We start from the raw sequence: 7,401 nt of genomic DNA, 5'->3' as shown, positions 1-7,401 counted from the left end.
TTACCAGAATTAAAGTGTAAATTTACAGAGGCTGGAGCGATAGCACAGTGGTAGGGCATTTACCTTGCACACAGTAGATCCAGGATGGACCTGGTTCAATCCCTGGTGTCCCATGTGGTCCCCCTATCCAGGAGCTATTTCTGAGCACATAGCCAGGAATAATCCCTGAGTGTCACCGGGTATGCCCCCAGCCAAAAAAAATGTAAGTTTACAGATGACAATGGAGTTAATGGATCTGTGGAGAAGGATGCTAGGATTTATTCCAAAGCTTCACACATTCAAAGAAAATGTTCAGTTTCTGAGTTACATCCAGCCACAACAATCTGAATGTATGGGAAGGGGGAAAAGAAACCAGGTAAAATTTAGGACATTGCGATCCTCCTATTAGAAAGTGAGGTGTCAGAAAAAAAAGCATGGATTTTTAAAACATAGAGATGTAAGACTATGAGAAGTATAATTATTTCTAGAAGGCATAAAAGTAATAAATAAAAATTTTATATAAAATGATGTAGTTAAGTGGGAGTATTGGTAGGGTTATAGTTAAGAGAAGAGATAGTTAAACTAAGTATTTATCTATTAAACCTTTATCATCACATTCTGATTTGATTCCTGTACTCATTGCAAGGACTCATGGTTTGATATGACTACAAGGCTTAGGGGATGCAAAAGAGAGGGTAGTTTCTTGTGTGTGAGTAGATTATAAAATATTTTATTTTAAATATTTTAATATTATATGTGGTTATTTTAAATATTTTATATTAAATTTATCTAATTTTATTACATTTATCTTAGTTGATTTGTAAGTTATTTGCAAATTTTATATTTGTATATATCATCTAGACATTAACAAATGAGTGGTCCTCAATGTGAGAAAATTCCTCTTGCTTTAATAGATACATCAAATAACCTCATGTGATGCAACAAACCATTTGCATCACAAGCACTCACCATGTAACCTTCCAATTATCACTTAAGGTTCTTATATGCCTTCTCTCAAGGAAAACAACTACCATTGACCCCAGAACTTTGACAATTCTAGTCATCACTGAAGTTTATGTATATAATATATAAGCATATAGTTTATATTTTAATGTAATTATACTTAAAACCTACTTCATAATTTATAAAGCATTTTTTCTTTGAACCCGAAAGGACATTTTCTATGATGGTTCAAGTTAGGTTTTTATATATATATAAAGTAAATATTTTTAATTTTTTTTTTAGTTTTAGTTTAATTTTTATTAAAACACCAAAGTTACACAGAATAGATTTCATTCAGGCAGACAATGTTAACAGGCATACACTTACCTTCCTCCACCAATGTCCCCAGATTCCCTCCAACCCCCGAGACTACCCTATTTGCATGCATATAACATTATTTCATATAACTTTCTTCAATGAAACTTAAAGGAAGAGTAAACAGAATTATAAGAAAATAAATCACTAAAAGCCAATTTGGTCTGATTGATTACTAAGTGATTTTAACCAATATAAATAAAACACTAATTATTGGTGTTTTATTGTGATTAATTCATTATCAAAAATGTAATAAAATGTAAAAATCTGTAGAAAGTTAGCAGTAATCTAATAGCAAGAAATCATATGCACCTTTAGTTAACGTCATACTCAATACCACATGTTGGGAAGTTTGTCTTGTCCTTTAAAGAAGGCATTTTAATGCTTCTTGCAAAACTGGCTTCCAAGCTATGAGTTTCCTAAGCTGTTGACTCTTTGAAGCTCTGATAATGCCTTCAAATCTTAATGTTAATCTAGATAGGTAGAGTATTCTTGGCAAGGTGTTCATTTCATTGACTTTTTGTATTACATTCTTTTATACTCTACCCACTGGCTTATAGTTTCATTAGATCTGCTATAAATCTTATGTCTTCCATTTGTCTTAAGTTCATTTTATAATTTTTCAGCTTTCAGTATTCTTTAGATTATGTCACGTTGACTACAATGTATCTTGGAATTTTCCTAGTTGATTCTATTTTTGTTGGGACCCTTTGGGTCTCTTGGGGACTCGGCACCTATAAGCCTCAACTCTGAAAAATTCTTATTGATAATTTATTTAACTATTATTTCTTCACTAAATGTGCCTTTTTGTTCTTGAGGGATTCCAATGATACAGTGAAAGTTTCTCACTGTGGACCGGAATGATAGCATAGCTGTAGGGCATTTGCCTTAGACTCAGCCAACTCCGGATGGACTCTGGTTTGAGTCCCAGCATCCCATATGGTCCCTTTGAGCCTGCCAGGAATGATTTCTGAGTGCAGAGCTGGGAGTAATCTCGAGTGCCGCCGGGTGTGACCCCAAAACAAAACAAAATAAAAAAAAGTATCAAGTATCTCATGGTACAATGTCAGGGGATTAGGCAGACATGGGTCTGAAAGCAAAGACCAACACAAGAAATAATCCACACACAGTTAAGGAGATAAAACCGGTTTAGGGACCACCACTGCAAGCCTTCAGCTGGCTCCTAGCCCCAAGATCATCATTGGCAGAAAGTTCAGTAGTGGAAAACTGAAACCACCAACAGTTTCTCCCCGACACCCTGGTGCTTTACTGGAAACCCAAAGACCACACCCAGGGGAGGAGAAAGGTGGTCAGAGGCATCAATCCAAAAGTGATTCCATCCAATGAGTAGCAAGCATCAATCAGCAAAGAAGAAATATCCTAAATAGAATGGAAACCGGTCAATCCAGCACTATAGTCTTCTGGTTTGCTAGTCATTTCTTTTAGATTATTTTCCACCTTCTGCTGTTTTCTTTTTCTCATCTTAGAACTCTCTGATCGTTTGCTCAGATTATGTTTTTCTGATTTGCAGAGCTTCTATTATCTTTTTTATATTGCCTAACATGTTTTTCACTTCTGTCATTTCTGACTAGTAAATTTTTCACTTAGACATATATTTTTTTAGTGCTTTTTAAACTACTAAGTAGTGCTAAAATTTCTTTGAAATTGTTGAATATCATCATGATGGGGTCTGAGGGTTGACTGATGTTATTTATGATATTATTTTCACTCAATGAGTTTGGTACATTTCTTTGTGTTTTCCCCATTGATTTTCTAGTGTTCAATTGTACTGGGGGTAAGTGTTTATAATTGGACACGCCCCCCGAAATATATTGAAGGTTTAGGATAGAATTTCTTTCTTTTATGTCCATCTTCACCAAATGACAGGAAGAATAACTGTGAGCAGCATGTAATTTGTTGAGTAGATCTGTCACTGCAGGGATGAGGTGTGGACCTGTTTATATGGTGCAAGTTGGGTGTGGATGCTGCTGGAAGGGAGGGACTCTGCCTTCTGTTCTGGATTAGACCCAGCGATGTTGACTGGAGATAAAGACTCAAATAGCATGGTGGAGCAGTGAGCAAATGGCCAAGAACTGTGGTGTGAGCCTGTTAATATCTGAAATAAAGTAGTTTTATTTAGGGAATATTGTAAAAGAGAGATCGAGTAATATGTTCAAAAGAATAGGAATTCCTTCTGAGAAAAGAGAGTCCAAGGTGCCCTTTAAAATAAAAGAAAGGAATTAAACTACTCAAGTTGATATATATTACATGTGTATGAGTGTTGATTTTTGCAGTACATAATAATTCTGTTTTTATTATGTGATACACTGGTATTGTGAAGAAATTAGAACCAAAAATAAATGCTAAGAAGACAAAACCCTTACTGTGAGTTTAAAAATTTTATAACAGAAACCAAAGTTTGTGGCTTGGACCATAATGACTTCACTAAGGTATGCTGTGCCAGAGAAATATTTTGATGGCCAACAAAGCAAGTTCCCTGGAGATCTTACCCTATTACTTTCCCTGCATCACTCACATAACACTTTGAAGAAGGTTATATATTTTACTCTTCTAAAAATGGTAAAATCCATGCTTTGTTGAGTTGTCTTCTGTCCCTGATTAACACATTGCTCTACCTATTCTTGGTCAGGTATTCCTTGTTTTCTTCCTGGTCGGTTGTTACACATACTTGCTCCAATTATCCCTTAGCTTAGGTGCTCTGACAATAATTTCATGACAGTTGGGCTCAAATTCTGATTCTGCCACTGTCAAGACATATCAAATAAAGATAATTGCTTAACTGTAGAGCTCACATTTTTATCCATCAGTGTAGTGGGTTAGGATCTCTCAATATGGGAATTAATGAATTATGGACTCATGTGTAGACAGGAAAGATTTACCTGCACGAACAATTCCTAATTCAATCTGCTTAAGAGATGCATCTTATTTTTTATGTAAATATAATTCAAGGGTTTAAAAATAATAGTAATTTATTTATTTAGTCTAGAGACAATGTCTAATGATTTGCAATAATTTCCTGCATTAAGAACCAAGCGCCTTTCCACTTACAAGACCTGTTGACCAGTGCCACACCTTACCACGCCTCCCATAACAACTCCTCCTGCTCAGACTTCTTTAATTAAAATGTCTGTTTGCAGCCCTGCCTAAACCTGGCTCTTTGCCCTTTGCTGATGTGTTCAATCTCATTCACACCAACATCTATCTTGCTACTGCCCTCACTCTTCCCTTCCCTTCCCTTCCCTTCCCTTCCCTTCCCTTCCCTTCCCTTCCCTTCCCTTCCCTCCCCTCCCCTCCCCTCCCCTCCCCTCCCCTCTCCTCCCCTTTCCTCCCCTTCCCTTCTCTTTCTTACCCTTCCCTTCTCTTTCTTACCCTCCCCTTCTCTCCCTTTCTTTTCCCTTCCTTTCCCTAACTTCTCCTCCCCTCCCTTTTACTTCCCTCTTTCTATCTTTCCTTCCTTTCACCCTTCATTTCTTTTTTCCTCCCTCCCTCCCTTACTTCCTCCCTCCCACCCTTCCCTCCCTCCCTCCCTTCCTCCCTTCCTTCCTTCCTCCCTCCCTTCCTCCCTCCCACCCTTCCTCCCTCCCTTCCTCCCTTCCTTCCTTCCTCCCTCCCTTCCTCCCTTCCTTCCTTCCCTTCCTTCCTTCCTTCCTCCCTTCCTCCCTTCTTTCCTTCCTTCCTTCCCTTCCTTCCTTCCTTCCTCCCTCCCTTCCTCCCTCCCTCCCTCCCTTCTTTCCTTCCTTCTTTCCTTCCTTCCTTCCTTCCTTCCCTTCCTTCCTTCCTCCCTTCTTTCTTTCCTTCCTTCTTTCCTTCCTTCCTTCCTTCCTTCCTTCCTTCCTTTCTTCCTTCCTTCCCTTCCTTCCTTACTCCCTCCCTCCCTCCCTCCCTCCCTTCCTTCCTTCCTTCCTTCCTTCCTTCCTTCCTTCCTTCCTTCCTTCCTTCCTTCCTTCCTTCCTCCCTTCCTTCCTTCCTTCCCTCCCTCCCTTCCTCCCTTCCTTCCTTTCTTCCTTCCTCCCTCCCTTCCTCCCTTCCTTCCTTTCTTCCTTCCTCCCTCCCACCCTTCCTCCCTCCCTCCCTTCCTCCCTTCCTTCCTTCCTCCCTCCCTTCCTCCCTTCCTTCCTTTCTTCCTTCCTCCCTCCCTTCCTTCCTTTCTTCCTTCCTCCCTCCCTCCTTCCTTCCCTCCCTCCCTCCCTCCCTCCCTCCCTCCCTCCCTCCCTCCCTCCCTTCCTTCCTTCCTTCCTTCCTTCCTTCCTTCCTTCCTTCCTTCCTTCCTTCCTTCCTTCCTTCCTTCCTTCCTTCCTTCCTTCCTTCCCTCTTCTCTTCCCCATCATCTCTTTATATCTCTGTTTGGCACACTCAAGATGCTTTTTATCTAATTGTGTGTCATTTAGAGGTTACCACTTATCTCTTCTTAGCACAACTTAAAAATGTTGCTGATGTCTTATAAACTACTAGCCTTCACACTTTCTTTACTCTCCTCATTTGCTTTCATAGATTCTAATATTCATAAATAACTCAACACCTGAATATCACATCTTCTCACTCTTGTTTTCTATTACACTAACATTTTTGAACCCAAGATTATTTTTCCACTTCCTTCTTTAATACTTAATTTACTCTCATTTTGTGGGGCCACCCCAGGAATTGATACTGGTTCTGTCCTCAGGGATAACTCCTGGCAGTGCTCTGGGGTCAATCTGTGGTGCTGGGGAGTGAACCCCTGGTTGATTACATGCAATGTATCTTACATGGTCTACTATTTCTTCAGCCCCTAATCCTTAATTTCTTATTCATCATTTTTATTAACTTTGTTAGGATGAATATGGGAGTTCACCTAATCTGGACAAGCTTCTGCCATAAGTAAAAAATATCACAATAAGGGTTCTATCTTCTTAGCATTTATTTTTGTCTCTAATTTCTTCATAATATTAGTGTATTATAATGACAACAGAATTTTTATGAACTGCAAAAACCAACTCACACTCTCTATATACCCCTCTCTGTGTTCTACATGGTGACATAGTTTTCTACTATAATTTTCTCCAGCTATCACCACAGAGACTTGAATATTTAGAAGAGAAAGATCTATTACTGATATCTTATTTATTATTGTATTGACTGTATATATTTTTATATTCTTTAGGAAAGGATGGGCTATTATCATGAAGATTGTACTTAGCTATACAGAAACTCCTAGTCTAAATTGTCATCATTTTCCATCAAACTTTATTTATATTAAATATAATAGTTGGTTTGACTATGGGTAAAGAGAATTATGTAACCATAATTGAATACAAAATTTTTTTGTTTATTACATTAATTTTTATTTTTTACATTCATACATTTATTTATAAGTAATTTATAGTTTTTCTAGCTTACTACACATGAACATTTTTTTTGGAATTTTTTTGGATGAATACAAAATTTTAATGAATAATATTTCACATACTTATAGACTAAGCTTATTTATAGAATAATTTATGTTTCAGGGCCACATCTGACAGTACTCAGGGGTTACTCCTGACTCTACACTCAGGAATTTTTCCTGGAGGGCTCAGGAGACCCATATAAAATTTTGGGGATCAAAATCTGGTTGGTTGCTTGCAAAGCAAATGCCCTCCCTACCTACTTTACTAACTTTCCAGTCTCAGATCATTTATTTGTAACCACTATGATCAAGTGGAGCAAAGATATCCTTAAAAATATGCCTAGTTTACAAAAACAAATAGATGGTGAGATAGAGAGAGGCAGAGAGAGAGAGAGAGAGAGAGAGAGAGAGAGAGACACAGACACACACACACAGAGAATACCATGTCATAAGGCACTTGCCTTGCATTCAGTCAACTCAGGTTTGATTTCTAGTGCCTTATATGGTATCCTGAACATCACAGGAGTGATCCCTAAGTGCAGAGAAAGGAGTAAGAAATGAGTATTTGGGGTTGTATGTCCCCCCCAATAATAAAAAGAAACAAAATAGAGCAGGATTCCTTATTTTTCTTTTTAAAAAGTACATACCTATGTGAGCCCTGAATGTACCTCTTACTGACTTCTGCTTAGATTTGTTGAATAAGTATTGTCCTTGGATAG

The sequence above is a fragment of the Suncus etruscus genome, chromosome 1 (assembly GCF_024139225.1).
Source record: "Suncus etruscus isolate mSunEtr1 chromosome 1, mSunEtr1.pri.cur, whole genome shotgun sequence".
NCBI lineage: Eukaryota > Metazoa > Chordata > Mammalia > Eulipotyphla > Soricidae > Suncus > Suncus etruscus.
Note: the sequence above shows the minus strand (reverse complement) of the source record.